General features: G+C 33.5%; 1 protein-coding gene across 8 annotated transcripts in view; it reads right to left on the reverse strand.

Moving 5' to 3' along the window:
- Positions 1 to 1,040: 1,040 nt before the first annotated feature.
- LOC131153138 (F-box protein At4g12382-like) overlaps positions 1,041 to 18,414 on the reverse strand; it is a 47,097-nt gene continuing 29,723 nt past the window's right edge. For all 8 annotated transcript variants that reach the window (XM_058105229.1, XM_058105226.1, XM_058105219.1 and 5 more), the window contains one exon: positions 1,041 to 1,307. The gene's annotated coding sequence lies outside the window, so the exon portion shown is untranslated. The remainder of the gene's footprint in view (positions 1,308 to 18,414) is intronic.

Here is an 18,414-nt window from a genome sequence, read left to right on the forward strand (position 1 = left end):
TAATTTTTATACGTGCTATAGTATTTTCTTATAATTTTCAAGTTCGTACTTCAAAAAATCTTATACAATGTTTGCCATATTGGATATTCTAGTATATACATAGCAAAATAATCATATTTACCCTTAGTGCTTTGTTGCTCAAATGATTAGTTCCAACACTAATTCAATCTCTTGAGTAATGATGAAGCAATCCAAGTTCTATCGCAATTATGCAAAAATGGAGATCAATAAATCATTACAATTCCTTATCACCTTACCTTTGATGGTATGTCATAGGTCTTTATATAATAGTAGTAGGGGCCCTATCAATCATGCATGGGAAACTTAAAAGATTTTCTCCTATCAAAGAATGTGTGTATCAACACTAAAGTAATTTAGAAATTAGTACTAGCAATTAACTTTATCATCCAATGAATTCACATACATATACAACTTTATATATGTCATTGGGCCACATTAGATCTCTTTTGGGAGATGTAAGTCCCCTTTTGGAAACATGTAGTGACATTTCCAACATTCCCACTTGGCCCAACAAGTGGATGATAAAACATAATAACTATATTGGCCACATAAGAACACTTACCCAAATTCCATCTAGTACAGAAAACTCCCACTTAATTAGAAACTATCAATAGCACAATCGTAGCAGTTATACTCTTTAATCAAATACTCTTCCCATGTATTACAATGATTGACATTCTGTAAGTAATGGATGAGGCTGATTTACTCTTTATGAACGAACTTTATGACACTCCCAATGGATATTAAAAATAATAATGCAATTACATTTTATGCATATTTAGATTAATTAGAAGATTGCAGCCACATTAGTCATTTCCCAACTTGTGAAAATAATTTGATTTCGTTTTGACATATGAAATGAAATAAATGTATATAATTAAAAATCATGCACAAATCAAGTGATAAAAAAATCATTACGTCTTAATGACAGTTCCTTGATATTAAATGCCGAGAATAAGGCCACTGTATACAAATAATTCTAAAATAAAATTGACAAGAAATGTTTATAAGAAACCCAATTTTATGAACAAAACATTATCCACGATAAAATATAAGAAGTCATTTAAAAGTAGCATTTACAAGATTAATGAAGGAATTCAAAATGAAATTATGTGAATGGCTAATTATAAGTAGATCCTACTTTACCATATGTAAACCACATCCCTCCCTAAAACTAAAGGTAGAAAAACAAAGATACAGAAACATACTTGAAAACATTACCAATGAGGCAATGATCATCTAAACTTGTTCCATCATCCCCCAGAAGCTCTTCCAAACACCTTTGCCTTCATAACAAATACAACAAAAAGTTAATTTATGAATTTGTTTACTTATCTTAATTCAGAAAAATGAAGGCCAGATTAATAAACCCCACACAGATATTATGAGAAGTTAACATTTAAATAGCAATATATACGAAGTAAGATATGCATGAAGACATCAAACTACCACAGAGTTTGGGCATTTGTATGTCAATCTTATGTGCAGAAGTATACAACTAAGCCAGCAAAGATAGTGAATTATTTAAGAAACAAAGAATACAGTGATCAGACGGATGTTGACAAAGTTTAGCAAGCATTGTCTAAATTTCAGCTGACCCTTCACTCCACTCTAGAACAAGAACAACGCTAATCATTAAGGAACGATCACCAATAAACAATTTGGTCACTGAAAAGATGCAAGAAAATGAAATATAAGTCAAAATGCTAAATTGGACTCTCCATTCCTGACATTTCCATTGTTTGAGATCCTGGAAAACTAAAACCTCCCAGGTCTAATAGAGCAGCTAGGATTGTTGAGGTGGGCTTTTTCATTATCAGCAAACAGAATTAGATGAAATGCAAAGATCTTAAAGTTTCTATTTCTCGTTCCAATCATTTTGTTCCTTCTGTTCAGTTTTATCAGCAGCCAAATGGAGGTCAATGGATCGACTCAAACCTCTAATTTGAAAATTTAATGAACTCAATAATTTATCAAATATAAATCAAATATTAAACCAAACGAGTTAATTATTGACCTGGTTGAAGATACCATGATTTTACAAGAATGTTGATTTGCAAAGGAATATACACAAGGTTTTAGAGTTCCTTTGTTCCCCTATTATGTGCAACGCGTGTTTTTAGGCTCATTATATGCAGTAAAACAATAGAGTTTCTTGCTTATTTCTATAACTTTCAGCTGTTAGATTCTTGAATATATACCTTCTATAGTAAAATAATATTCATCATTAATACAGAAAACCACACGGTAAAACCACAATTGTTATATAAGTGGCACACTCAATAGTGCTACTGCAATTCTTCATGGGTTTCAATATTATGGGGACGTAACAGCAGAAGCTTCCCTTTATTTGGTCAATGATTCTGGAAATTAGGACCATCCATGTTTGCAAATGACATTAGGAGTCAATCCTTCAATCCAGTGAAGCTATCATTGGAACACAAATGTAAGACACCAGGTATGACTGCAATTATTTGCTGTAACTTATTTCTGATCGGAAGAGTCAATGAAGAATATCAGAGGAGTTGAAGTTGTCGAAAAAAGTAATGAGAGAAGAGACGAGGGAAACAGCAAGTACGAGAGGTGGGATGACAGTGTGTTGATGGAGATGGGGATGGTGATGCATTTTAAGTGTAAGCCAACTGGGAGTTTGGTCATGGTTGATATCAATTTATGAATATGAAACAAGTTGTCGCTGCCCGTGACCAGGAAAAAGTTACGATACTTTTAAAAGCTAATTCTCCTAATTGCAGTGAGGGAGCCCTAAAAATAACAGCACGATAAGATGTTGGCCTTACAAGGCTTAAAATCTTGTTATCTTGTTTTGATGCTAACAAACATGTGGAACTTAACGTATTTGTGTGAGTAATGTTATCTCAGGGCTCGTATATGAGAAAACAAGGTCAAAGTGCTCACAATAATCAAATGAAGCTTAAAAGAGTCAAAACATGGATTTAAAGATGATATTTTAAAGTTTGAAGAAAATAAGGACATGGATGATAAGCCAAAGAAAAGTGAGAAGTCAAAAGAGCAAAAGAAAAGCAAAGAGAAAGAGCTCAAAGAAAGACAAAGCATGAAGACTCAAGAACCTAGAATGTGAAAAGTCTTAGAAGTCTTCATGTAAGTACTTTAATGTTTAAATATAGTTTGAAATATTATGAAGCTCTTAAGTTGATTTCTTGGACCTAGATAACTTTTAACATATTTGGAAAATATTTTTATAAGGTCAAAAATTGTTTCAAAAAAATTAGAATCATTTTTGGAATGAAAAACACCAAAAAGAGGATTTCCCAATTGCTGTCATTTTTCATACATCCACATTGAGGTGCAATTTTCTCTATCAAAAACTCCTTATTTTAAAAAGTGTTCAACATGAAAGTTGTAGGATTTTCTCTTAGCTTTCTTTTGACATCAAGAACACCTAATTTGAAGTTGAATAGAAAAAGTTATGACTAAAATACTGAAGCAGGGTTGAAGCTGTCAGCCAACTGAACACTGTTCACAGTGGAACATCAGAAGACTAAACTGGACACTTCGGTCGTCTGACCCTTAAACCTCGATCGTCTGAAGATATCTTCAGTTGACTGAAGATTAAGTTTAGTCATCTGAAGTTTTTGCTAAAGGTTTTTTAAAGAGGCAGAACCACCTCAGACGATTGAACTCGAAAGTTCAAACGTCTGAACACTGTTAACGGTCATATTTTTTAAAAGTGTTTAAATCCAAACTTATATTTCTTGTACTCCAAACTTTTTAAAAAATTGGGAAATACTCCAAGTAAACTTGGGCAACAAGAAAACCCTTTTGAAAGCTTATAAATACATGGTTTTGCAAATCAAAATACACCATGAATTGAAAAATCCGTTTGAGAAGCTAAAAGCACTCTTGTTCTTACAAAGTTCTTTTGTTCACTCATTGCAAAACTCTTTTGCTGAGATATTCTGAAGTGATGATCCTTCCTTATCTGAATTCCTACTGCTAATCCTTATCTAAGAAGGATATTGGTGAATTCTACACTTGGGTTTCATTCTATTTCATATTGATATTTCTACATTAAAGTATATAGTGCTGAAATTATACTAACTTGCTCTTTGTGAGAGTATATTTGTACGCAGATTATATCTTGTTTCTTGTAATTCTTGGATGTTCCAAGGATTGTTTGGATCGTTGACTAAGCAAGGGGATATTGCTTAGAGAGGTGGGCTCTAGCCTATTTGAAGGAGTGACCGAACAAGGGTACATCGTTTGGAAAGGCGGACTCTAGCCTATCGAAGGAGTGTGCAAAGGTTTGTTTCGCCGGTAAAGGAACAGGTTTAGTGAATCCTTTGGTGGTTGCCAAAGGCGAGGACGTAGGTTGGGTATAAGCCGAACCTCGTAAAAATCCCGGTCTCACTCTATCTTTCCCTTGCTCTTTATTTTCAGTACATATACAACTGCGTTGATGTTTTAAATATCTAAATCATACAAACTACGTAATATGGAAGTTAAATAAACTTAAGGTTTAATTTTAATTTGGGATTGCGGAAATCGAAAGGGAGTACGTTGGTTGATCAAACTTTTGCGGAAACCTCAAAAGGAAATACGTTGGTTGGTTAACACCCAAAGAAAAATTAACCAAGAGGTTATTTAAATTCTGAGTTGTTTGGGATTTGAGTTGTGGATTGCATTGGAGAAACCATTTCATATATACAAGGCTTGATTCAAATTTATATACCTGGGCTAACAACAAAAGCTATATTATGATTGAATGGTTTAAAATTTGATATTGAGTAGTTTGTGTTTATATTTCAAAGAGTGTTGAATCTTGCAAATTTCCATCAATCTAAATTGTACTACAGGTAACTTGTGCTTGGCAAATCATTTGGTTGTTTGTTTTCAAATTGTGGTTGATTGATTACTTGAATGATTGAATAGTTGTGTGGTTGTGGATTAAATAAAGGAACTAAGTTCTTGTGTGATTGGTAAATTAAACAAACAAGTCTAAAATTGATTAATCAAGAAGAAGTGCTCATAGGAATTAAAAGAAAGTTTTAAAATCCAATTCACCCCCACTCTTGGGACTACACCTTGCTTTTCATACGACTTTATAGATTTTCTTTAACCGTGGCTGCAGTTACACAATAATTCGGCAAAGTTTCCAGCAGAATATTCTAGTTTTGGAAATCAATTTCTAAAGAAAAAAGTTATGTGGTTTGACTTCGATATCACCATTTCAAATTCCAAATCACTTCCTTTTTTCTTTTCTTTTTTCTTGTTGAACAAGGAGCCTATTAAAGCTCTAACTATACAAGTGTTTTGACACAAATTACTTCTCAATTATTAACACTGCTATATATTAATCAATCAAACTGAACTCTTAACTATTTATGTAAGAGGGCAAGCAGTCCCATACGCTTACCGTAATCTCATGAATGCCCTAAACACTAGGCTCAAAGTGCAACAAGTGAATAGATACAAGCACCCAACCTCCAAGTCTAGAAATCATGAAAAGCAGTAGAGCTGCACAGCTTTATTTCATTAAAAATAATAATAAAATATATAAAAATTGCACTATTTCTCTCAATACCAATGTCATCATTTGTGCTTTTGACACAGAAATTTCATTGAAGATCGAAGAAAGGAGATCAGGCCTGGGTGAAAAACTATGCCTAACCTAGAAAAGAGGAGAATATGGAAGCTCTTAACAGCCAAAAATGTACATATAAAAGATTATATATATATATAAAACAAATTATTTACATTTTAGTGATTTTACATGTATATATACATATATGTATATAATTGATTACAAACATAGCAGAATTACATATAACATATAATATATATAATAGGAGGAAAAAACAAAATTATATCATATATAACATCCTAATATGTACATATGTACACACACACATAACAGATTATATATATAAATGAAACATATATCAAACAGATTATATATATCTGAAAACAATGTTTTAAAAGGCGAAGGCGTAAGCCGAGGCATTTTAACCCTCGAAAGGTGAGGCGTAAGCCTTAAGGCGTTGGGACGTAAGCCTTTTGAGAATTTGTTTTTTAAGATAAAAATTTGTTAAATAAATTATATATATTTAAAATAAAGTAATATTTAAGAAAATCATAATTATAATGTAAAAAAGAAAAACTAGATGTACTTTGTAAAATACTTGTTGGTCATTCAAAAATTGCTAACTTGAATACATGACATAAATCATGACAAGAGATAGTTATACCATTACAAAGTTCAAACTATTTTCATGACATAAGATTCAAGCCCAGTTATTTTGGAAAGGATGAGGTTCAAGAGTTTTAGAAATAAACTCATATTATGACATTCCTTTTGTACAAACATGTAGTTAAAATTTTCTAACCAATTCTAACTTGAGAATCACACACCCAAAATGCACAAGTTTCAACTAAAAAGGTGCAAAAGGTGTGCTTTTTTGTAAAAATGCGTAAGCCTCAGCATGTACTACGTTAGCCTTTTTGGAATTTGGTATTTTAGATTGAGCCTCAAGGTATTTTAAGCATGCCTTGCCTTGAGGCGAGCCTCGATTGAGCCTTTTAAAACACTGATCTGAAAAAACAGAATTATATAACAGAAAACTGCAAAATTGTGTAACAGATTATACAGTACGTATAATATAAAACATATTATACATATAAAATCTTGCATATGTAACAGATTTTGTGTGTGTGTGTGTGGCAGGAAAAAAAAAAAAAAAAGGATGGTCCGTTTAGCTGTGGAAAATATTTTCCTTTTTCCATTTTTTAGTTTTCCAATGAAATATATAAATTTTAGTCAATTTTTAGTTTATTAAGATTGGTATTAAAAAATAGAAAATAAAGAGTTTGTTTAAATGTGCAAAATAATTTTTCTTTTTTTGTTTCTAGATTTCAAAATACTTATAAGAAAGACAAATTGTTTTTAATTTTCCAAAAATCATATAATGTAATATTTCGGATCATGGATTTTGAGGCTTGAATTTGGAATTGTGGATTTAAAAGAAACTATATATATAACCAACACAAATTAAACTCCAAGATCCAAATTCCATGCTCCTATATGCAAAGTAAGAGTTAGAAATCTAGAAAAATAATAAAAACATATTGTCCAAGTTTTCTATATAAATTTGGAAAATTGAAGAACAACTAAACAAGATGGCATTTTTTGTAATTATTTGAAAAATTAGAAATGAAAAATAAAACTATTTTCACAAGCAAATAGTGTCAAAATTGTTAATTATCATTTATTTATTTCACACAAATGTTGTAAAAATGAATAATTAGCTAAAAAAATTTTAAATTAATTTTTTGGAAAAATAGAATGGAAAATAAAAATAGTTTTCCACAACTAAAGGAGCCTGAAGGGTTTTAAGCAAACAAAACAAGAGTTTGAGTTTCCTACACTAAAAGCCATTCTTCCCATCACAGATTTAGGAGGAAGCTACTTCTATATAAACAGAAAAACCAGATTACTTTATTACCTATATACTATACTAATTTCAGCTTCACTTGTGAAGCTTTACCAAAAATTAGTAGGTTTAGGTTAGAACAAGGAGGGCTCACAAAACAAGCACTGTTTAATCTTACACAAGATCCTAAAACTAAGGGTAGAAAATGTATTCTCTTATCTTTTTGGCTTTAAAATTTTTCTGATAGTGATGTCTGTCGAGAATTTGTGGACAGAATGTGTGCTTGCACCCCTGGGAGAAACCATTTATGAGCCAACTGTTGCAGACTCCTTAAGTGGGCTGCTACAAAGGCAGCATTGATGGGTCGAGTAGTTGACTGCTATAGAAGAGGCAGAACTAGAGCCGCTTAATTTTTGAATGCATGGGAAAACCTGCTGGATGAATCAAATGAATTTACTAAAGATGAACATGCAAGCACGCTGCTGGATGCATGACTTAGGCAGCTGAGATACTTTCATGATTGAAACTTTCCAAAGTCAGAAGATACTGCCTAATAGAGACAGGACACTCTTTCTGCAGAAGAAGAAGCTATTGATTGTGACAAAGAGAACTAAGAAAAGAAAAAGTATAAGAAAGGATGTGAGTGAGAAGAAAACAAGAGCCACTGAGAGTGGAATGGGGAATATGCTTGCTGATACACACATAAATTGGCCTTGATAAATTCAACAATAACCATCTCCTGGTTTTCACACATTATTTATAAGAAAGCCTATTTAATAACACAAGAAAATACATATATACTCCTAAAACTACAAACATACCCCTAAAATACACAAATATTACAAAAAGGCCCCAGAAAACATAATCCTCCTACTACAATTAAACTAAACACACCTAGTAAACAACTAAGTAAGCACATTTGGGTTAAGGACCCAGTAATCTATTGACCCTTGATCCATCCAAACACCCGTTTCTCATCCCACATCAGCATTAGTTCAATAGAAAAGAACCCACTAAGTGTTAGTGTAAAGGTTTAAATAAGTAAAACATAAATTTATTAACAAAAAATGAAGCAAACAAGAGAACTATAATTTTAACCTGCTGCTAGATATTGAAGTTTTTTTCAATTGAGAAGCAAGATTGAGAACTTGCTTACAAAAAAATAGAAAAGAAAAGAGAAGTAAAAGAAACAAGATAGAGAACTACTCTAGGCACCGGTGAACTTATGTTTACTTATTAGGCATTAAGCAGATATGGCAAAAGTTAATTGTCTTTAAAAAAATAATTAAATAAGAAAATAAACGAACAAAAGAACAAACAAAAAACTATAAAAAAAAATCAAAAATTACCTGCATGATCAACTCAAGAGATAAGTTCTATCTCAAATCTACCAAAATTTTCAAAGCATAAAGTCAATCCATGAGCATCTATTGGGTATTGGGTGTATCAAGAAAGAGAACATACAATCATCATGAGGATACTAAAACGTTAAAAAAGAAAAAGCAAAATCAAAAGCAAAAATAAAAGTATAAAAATAAAATTAAAATTAAAAATAAAAAAGTTGAAACAATCCAAGAAAATCCCTCTTTAATCCCTTCCCATCATAATTCACCAAACACTTCAAATTCGCTAATTCCCTCTAACCCTTCTTCGCCTAAGATTCACCACCATCGAGCTAACTTCATTCTTCGATGATAAAACAATGTGAGGCCCAAGTTATCCAACAAATGCTGAGTTTGAATGTCTTTCTCAACATATTCTTGAACTGGAGTGGGAATTCCATCTTTTATCTTCCGTTCTTTAGAAACATTATACTCAAAAATATTAATTCCATCTAAACCTTCAAGAGGAGGAGGCGGCACATAAGATAAATCCTTGAGACAATCAAAAGAGGAGGTGGGAGAATATCCTTGCTGCTTCCGAATTTTATCTAAAAGTAAACCCTTCTCACATTCAAAACTACTACTGCCTAGCTATCATCCTCCGAAACATTCCCCCCCCCCCCCCCCCCCTGCCTTTTAATAGTTTTTTTTTTTTTAATCATCAGAAGAACCCTGATTATCTTCAAAATGCTTCCTCTTTCCTCTTTTCAAAACACAATTGCACTTCCATTTGACAAGCGTAAACCTTTCGACTCTTCAAATTCTCCCAATTGACTTCCTTATCATCTGAATTCCCTTTTGAACCAACAATAACGTCCCCATTTTCACCTCCACAAGAATTAAAATTTTTAGGAAGATCCCCCAAACTCAATCCTAGAATCCTGCCTACTATCATTCTTCTCCAGAATAGGAGACTTACCACTCCCTAGAAAATTAGTAGAATTTTTAGCAACCCATGTATCTTACTCCGCCTTCATTTCTTTTTTGTTTTCAAGCAACTGCTTCTCTCCCCTTGGCCACCATAGATCTTGTTTGAAGACAATCTAAGTTCTAAAACACACATCTTTCTTATGTTCTGAGGAAAGATTAGTTCCCGCAGCCTCATAGCTTTTCATAAGGCCTTCTTTTTTACTTCTGCCCAACCAATTGGCCCGACTGCAATTTATTCTGCTCTTGGACCTCCTTAACAAATAGGCCCATCAGAAATTTTAATAGGCCTTTATTGCTCTCAAACAGCTGGCCCATGTCTATATTAATCGTCAGAAACCAAGACCCATCCTACCCAACTTTCATCATCCCATCTTCCATGCAGAAAACCCTAGCCACCTCTGGTCTAGCCTCCTTCACCGGAACCTTCTAAGCAGCATCCATTGATCATGTAGAGTTTTCTCCTTTTGCATCCTACCTCTGCATCAAACACACACCACCTCCAACACGTGCTTGGGGATCAAGCAAACTCCATCCTTAAGAAACAACTGGGCTCCATCATTAGGAATCAGGCAAGCACCAAATTTTGGAATTGAATGAACTCCATTATCATCGATTTTTCCTGATGCTATTTGACTCCAGGATCAATTCTCATTACTCTTTTTGCCATCAACTCCATCAGTGTCTGCCATACAAGAGCTCAACAAAGCGCCAAACTGTTCCCCAAACCAAAACCACCCATTGCCTTTAGATCCTTCAAAGACAAAGACAGAGTATTTTTGCCTCTCCAACTTTGCCTTAATTCCAGGAACTTCCCTGCCCTCATCGCATGAATCACCATCCAATAATCAACAAAACCCACCCAAAAGCTACAAAAACCCTTTTTATTAAACTTCCAGCAAGAGATTGAGAACCCCTGTGAGAACCATTTTACTGCAGCTGAGGAAAATTGGACTCAACTATTACGCTGCCAATTCTTCTTGAGAACAAACAAAACTCCGACTTCCTACTTTATATAATCTCAAATCAAAGGATTTCCCTTTGTTCTAGACTGAATGAACCCCCATCATCAAAGCTATCAGCACATGGTCTACACTGAGAGTAAAGAGAATTATTGAAATTCCTTTGAGCGAGAGAGAGAACTATTACATCTTACTAGCTCCTAGAAAAAACTCACAATGGCATCGGAGCAATATTCAGGAAGCATTAGTGCAGCGTAGGTGATGCAGCTTTCGTTGTTGGAGCAACGTCGCCTCTAAGCGTCCATTGAGCAAAGACCCAAATACTTCAACCCTTCGAGAACTTGGATTTGAACCTTTGAAAGAGAAAATGATACTCCAACAAAGAAGAGGCTTTGACCCTAGCCACGATCAATGTTGAGAAGGCCTGAGATGTCCAGAAAACAAGGTGACAAAGGCTAGGAGCAATGGGAGGTTGGGAGAAAGGTTCAATGAGGATTGTGAATCTGCTAGGGCTCCAACAAAGCTCCTCTGGTTTTCAATAGGGGCAACATCCTTGTTTAACAGCAGCTCTTAAAAAAAGTTCTTATGGTACTAATCACTTACATAAATGCATATATAAAAAAGTGTTTTTTGGCATGTTCCTATGCTTATTGAAAAAAAAAAAAAAAAAGAACCGTTGCTTGGTGGTGCATAGCCATGGCTTCTTCACCTCTATCCCTAATGGATATTAATTTATTAGTTAGAAATTAGCAATGAATTATATAAAAATATGTTTTTTTACATTAACAAAAACTTCATTAAGGCAAGACTAAAAACATTACAAAGTAAGGAGGATAAATGAATTATAGGAAATATTAAGAAACTAATAATGTTATAAACATAAATTAATATAATAAATCATAAACTATTTTATAATATTAGTAGTTAATAGGAAATAATTAAAATATTCTTAAATAATCTTCAATTAATTCTTGTTAGCAGCATCAATTTTCCTGCATCAAAGGGTATTTTTCAAGCAGTTGTCTTCACCTTTTTCGTTTCAGCCACCCACGAGATCTTCTCCTCTCTTATTATTTCTTTTCTTATTATTGTTATTAATATACTTTTTTTTTCAATAGTTGGTTAGTTGTGATGATTTTGTTTTTAGGATTTGTAGGTTTAATATTTGTTTTTTGTGTTTTTGAGTTTTCATTTGCAAGTCTTGGAATATAACAAATTTTATTTGTTATTTATTTTCAAAAAGTATTGTTGCGTGGATTTTAGTCTATAGCTTGGATGCACACTCAAAACTGTATACTTTAAATTTTATTTTATTTTTTTTTGTAATGCATTGTATTGTGTGAGTAGTTTCTAATAGTTGTAGGGTGTAACTTAGAAAACCGTCTTTGTGAAATAAGTTTGTTAAAACAAAAAAAAAAAAAAAAACACAAACGTGTACTTCGCCTGTGTAACACAAAGTCTTTGTACACATAGCTGGTTCCAAGCCCGGATAAAGGAGCAAGGTTTGTGTTAGGTAGCTAACAACCAACATAAAACTTTGTCAGATCTTTTTATCATGTATTCTTACCAAAATCACCTAGATCAAGGGAATAGACCAGGTCAGTATAAAAGGGGGAGGGTTAATAAGTTAGTACAAGAAACTAAGATAAGATTAGCAACTTCAAATGTAGGGACTCTTACAGGAAAAAGCATAGAAATAGAGGAAATAATGTTTAGAAGGAAAATTAATTTAGTATTCCTTCAAGAGAAAAAATGGGTAGGAGAGAAAGCCGGGGAAATTGAAAAATCAAGATTTAAACTTTGGTATACTGGCAAAGAGAAACATAAAAATGAGGTGGGCATTATTGTAGATAGAGATCTAAAAGACAATGTAGCAGATGTTAAAAGAATAGAGGATAAGATCATTACAATCATGTTAGTTTTAGGCCTAGAGATAGTAAACGCCATTAGTGCATATGCTCCCCAAATAGGCTTAGTAAAAAACCTAAAAAGACAATTTTGGGAAGATATGGATAGTATTTTACAAGGAATTCCGATGTCTAAAAAGACATTCATGGGAGCTAATTTGAATGGTTGGGGAGGATAATATAGGATATAAGATAATACATGGAGGTCATGGATATGGAGATAAAAATGAGTCCAGTGATACAATCTTATATTTTGCCATGTCTTACAATTTGATTATATTGAATACTTGCTTTATAAAAAAGAGGAAAAGAACACTTAAAAACTTTCAAAAGTAAGTACAATAAAAGCCAAATAGATTTTCTTTTAACTAAAAATAGGGACCGTTTATCTTGTAAGGATTGTAAAATTATTCTAGGTGAAAATTTCGCTATGCAACATAGAATCTTCGTGTTAGTACATATTAAAGAATGGAAGAGAAGGAGTAGCATAAATCAATACAAGAGAACTAGATGGTGGGACTTGAAGGGAGATAATATAGTAAAATTCGTAGATAAAATGAACAAAGAGTGTGATTGGACAATAAGGGAGAAGGTTGATGCAAATATTGTTTGGAATAAAATGGCGAATTCTATCGTAAGGATAGCAAAAGAAGTTTTAGGTGAGTCTAAAGGAAGATACTTAGTAAATAAAGTTGGTGGTGGGATAAAGAAGTCCAAAAAGTCATGAAGACAAAAAGAAATTGATCTAAGATATGGCAAAATTGTAGAAATAAAGAAAATCTTGAAAAATATAAAGAAGCAAAAAAAAAAAATGCAAAAAAAGACTATCAATGAAGCTAAACATAGAGCTTATGATACTTTATATACTAAGCTATATACGAAAGAAGGGAAAAAAAAAAAAAAGACATTTATAGACATGCTAAAGCTAGAGAAAGAAAATACAAAGATTTAGGTATTGTAAAATGTATAAAGGATGAGAATGATAATGTCTTAATTAGAGAAGAACACATAAAAGAAAGGTGGCGGAGATACTTTGTTAAGTTGTTCAATGAAAACCAAAATGAAAGATTGAACTTGGAAGTGACAAATGAAGAGAAGATTAAAAATAGGAGATTTATTCGTAAAATTTGAGTCCTTGAAGTTAAGATGGTATTAAAAAGGACGAAAAGTGGGAAATCTATAGAACCAAATAAAATACTAATTGAAGTTTGGAAATGTTTAAGGGATAAAGGAATTATTTGGTTAACTAATCTATTCAATAATATTATTAAAATTAAGAAAATGTTAGAAGAATGGAGGAAAAGTACGTTAGTACCTATATATAAAAACAAAGATGACATTCAAAAGTGTAATAACTATCATGGAATTAAGATTATGAGTCATACGATGAAATTAAGGGAAAGGGTAATTGAAAACGGAATAAGATTAGAAACAAAGATTGCAAAAAATCAATTTTGGTTTTATGCCTATCAACAACAGAAGTTATTTATCTTTTAAGAAGTTCAATGGAAAAGTTTAGGAAAAAGGAAGAATGACTTCAATATGATTTTTATTGATCTAGAGAAAGCTTATGATAGAATACCTAGGGAAGTGCACTGGTGGGTATTAGAAAAGAAGGGAGTTTGCAGTAGATATACGGAGGTCATTAAAGGATATGTAAGATAGAATAATGATTAGCGTCAGGTTCATAGGAGGAGAGTCTAGAGAGTTCCTAATCTCAATAGGTGTTCATCAAGGTTCTTCTTTGGGTACTTATCTTATTACTTTAATAATTGATGAAATTACTAGGAATGTTCAAGATGAGATCCCTTAGTATATATTGTTTGCAGATGATATCGTGTTGATTGATGATAGTAGGAGCAGAGTGGAATCTAAGTTAGAACTTTGGACAGCCACATTAGAGTCTAAAGGGTGTAGGATAAGTAGGAATAAGATTGAATATATGAAATGTAATTTCTGTAATGTAAGGAGTAGCAACAGAGAGAAAATTAACTTGAATAATCAAGAGATTAATAGCACCGATATATTTAGATATCTTAGATCTATTATGCAAGTTGAAGGGGGAATTGAAGAATATGTAATACATAGAACTACGACAAGTTGGGTAAAATGGAGGAGTGCGTCATGTGTGTTGTGTGGTCGTAAAATACCTTTAAAATTAAAATGAAAATTTTAGAAGACGGTCATGAGGTCAGCTATGCATTATGGATCAAAATGCTGGGCAACTAAGAAACAACAAATACAAAGAATGAAAGTTGCTGAGATATATATGCTAAGGTGGATAAGTGGTTTAAAATTAAAAGATAAAGTAAGAAATGAACATATACACAAAAATTTAGGCATAGCACCGGTTGAAAACAAGATAAGGGAGGGACGACTTAAATGGTTTGGACATTTAAAACATAGGCCTAGCAAAGCACCTATGAGGAGTGAGCTAGTTCTGGTTTTTGGCATGAAAAGAGGGGTAGGACTAAAATTACTTGGAATGAGGTAGTGAGGAAGGATTCAATAGCTCTTAATCTAATAGAGGAAAATGTTCTAGATCAGGTGAATTGGCGTAAAGGATTCATGTAGCCGACCCCATCTAGTGCGACTTAAGGCTTGCTATTATTGTAGGAAATAATTAAAATGTTAACTAACATAAACATTAATTAAACTATTAATTAAAAAAATATTTAAAATGTTAATTGAAATATTATTTATAAATGCTAATTTATTTAATAATATTAGTACAAAAAAAAAGGGGCAGCCCGGTGCATAAAGCTCCCGCGTATGCGGGGTCAGTGAAGGGGCGGACCACAACAGGTTTATAGTACGCAACCTTACCTTACATTTTTGCAAGATGTTGTTTCCACACCTCGAACCCGTGACCTCTAGATCACACGGCGACAACCTTACCGTTGCAAGCATTAACATAAATTAATAATCACTCACTAATTTTTATGCACTATAGTATATCAATTATATGTTGAAATATAATAATATTGTTCCTATGATAATAATATTATTCATGTATAATTATAATAAATCGAGTATCCAAACACCACTTATTTCATGAGTACTTATCAGTGTTTTAAAAGACAAAGGTGTAGAGCGAAGCATTTTATACATGACGAGGTGAGACATATGCCTCAAGTCTTTGAAGCATAACTGTTTTGGGAATTTATTTTTTTATTTAAAATATATATAAATAATTATATAAATTTAAATATTTTGAATTTTATTAGATAATTAAAATAAAACACGTTATGTCCCTAAAAAATAGCTTAGAGAGTCTGCCTAGGGATACTTGCCCATGAACTACAGGCAACTGCCATGCGCCCATCATAGAGCTTACCTAATTAAAAAATTTCACGGCCTTCAGATATTCAACATCACTTCAGATTGTGTATACCCTGACCCCAAATGCCTGAACATTTTAGCATTTACACCTTTTAAAATACATCTTAGTGTATTTTGGCCTCAAAACATCTTAAAGTGTGCATTGCACGGTTGCACCTTATGCCTCAATGTCACGATCCAAGCTTGTTCGGGGCATTATGTTTGCTTGTTGTTAGATTACCACTTTACCTAAAAGCTTAAGCTGTTAGGTTGTGGGTCAACAATGTAAATCAAGTTTTAACACTCCCCCTCACGTGCAGCCCAATAGCATATGGAGAGATAAACACACTATAATAACACTCATTGTAGGGAATGCAATAGTTTTTTAAATACCAAACAATATATGCGGACGACTAGAACCCAAGACCTCCTCATAACTAACTTAAATACCATGTTAGACTACCACTTTACCTAAAAGCTTAAGTTGTTAGGTTGTGGGCAAACAATGCATATCAAGCTTTAACACTTGTAACCACTCACCCTATGTACTAAGATGGGTTACCATCATCTAAATAGTAGTATAGGGTTTATTCATTGAGTTTGTTCATAGGGAGTATGACTTGTCAATTAGTTTGACGTTTTCTAGAGTCAGAGCTGGAATAGCATATAAATCTCTTTAGGAGAGGGTGAGGGTTCATCAACCATGGTAAAATTCATTATCATTTGTAAACATATTTAGCCTATTTTCCTTCCTCGCTAAATACACATTGCCTACGAAGGTGTTGTTAATGAATTATGTTGCTTCAATGTTTACCGCATGATGATCATTAGCTTACATGCTTGCTTAATGTGTCCGCTTAATTTGCATTTGATGGTTGTGAATGCGTTCTCGTGCGTTATACTTCTAGACTAGTCAAGCAAGAGTACTTTAACTAGTGCCACACAATCCTTCATGAGGTGTAAAGTGTTTGGCCTATGACAATTGGTATCAACACTTGGTCAATTGTTTCATGAATTTAGTTGCCCTCATATTGTGAGATTGTGGGAAGCATTAGTAAGAGACCAAGTCAACCAATACCGAGAGAATTGAAGTTCTAGAGGTGCAAGCTAAGATGGCTAACAATATGGCCATGGAGATGGCTAAACTTGTTGATCACGTTGATGCATTGGAAGGATGTGGAAATTTCAAAGGACTTCCATGCTACAATAGAAGCTTTACAGATTCAGATGACTGGTCTCAATGCTAAGATGAACCTCATGGTTCATGCAATAAGAAATTCCAACTCTATGGGGTTAAAGTATAAAAGAAAAATGGTGCCAAACCTCAAGTGTATATGGGTGCACATGATGCTAAGGAGTTGGAGAACTTCTTATTTGACATGAAAAAATACTTTCGTATGGCAAGGACCGACTCAAAAAAGGCAAAAGTATCAATATCAACAATGTGCTTGAGTGGTGACACTAAGTTGTCGTGGCATACCAAGTACGATGAAATACAGAATGGACAACATATAATTTATTATTGAGCGCACTTGAAGAAAAAGATCAAGGCCTAATTATTTAATAAGAATGTTGAATACAAGGCTCGATGCAAACTGATAGATCTCAAACACATCGGTACTATCACGGAATATGTGAAAAAATCTCTACTTTGATGTTAGATATCGAAGGCATGTCAAAGAAAGACAAGTTTTTCAAGGGATTTGAACCCATGGACAAGGGCAGAACTTCATCGACAAAGAGTTCAACACTTGCCTACTGCATAAGCTACCATGGAACGCTTAACTAACTATACTGGAAAGAGCTCCATAGTTTCCAAAGAGAGTGGCATTGGTGGAAACAACAGAAAGCCTTTCAGGAAGGGCAAATCCAAAAGCAGGGGAGCCAACACCAAGGCATCAAATCCCAAAAAAAAAAAATTCATCGTCTCAGCCATTCAACACACCCAGTGGTAAGGGTAAGACGACATGCTTCTTATGTCGAAACTCTCATAGAGTTGCTAATTCCCCTTATAAGCCATCACTTATGTGAGCTTCCATTGTAAAAGGGGAACAAGAGGATGATGAGGATGAGGAGGAAAACCCAAGGATGGATGAGGATGAGTGCAATGCAGTTACTCAACACATTGAAGAGGCAAGCAAAAGAACATAAAGTTACCCGAGCAAAAGAGTTAATGTTTGTGGACTAGGAAAAGCACCCATGCTATGCGGCTACCAAGGCTACCCATAATTCTGTATAGCAAGTATAAATGCAGAGACAACTCAAAATTAGAGGACTCCAGATGCATGAAAGTGATTAACTCCGTGATTCAACCTACTCTTGGAGTTTCCAAGCAAGTGACATAAAGCTTAGTGCACAAGACATATGAATTTCACAGTCGTGCACAACGGATGATTCCAAGTGATACATGGAATGCAATTCTTAAGGAAAACTAAGGTGGTATTAATTATGTTTGCTAGTTCTTTGTGTCTGATGGGAGACCACC

Source organism: Malania oleifera, chromosome 4 (genome assembly GCF_029873635.1).
Source record: "Malania oleifera isolate guangnan ecotype guangnan chromosome 4, ASM2987363v1, whole genome shotgun sequence".
Taxonomy (NCBI): Eukaryota; Viridiplantae; Streptophyta; class Magnoliopsida; order Santalales; family Ximeniaceae; genus Malania; species Malania oleifera.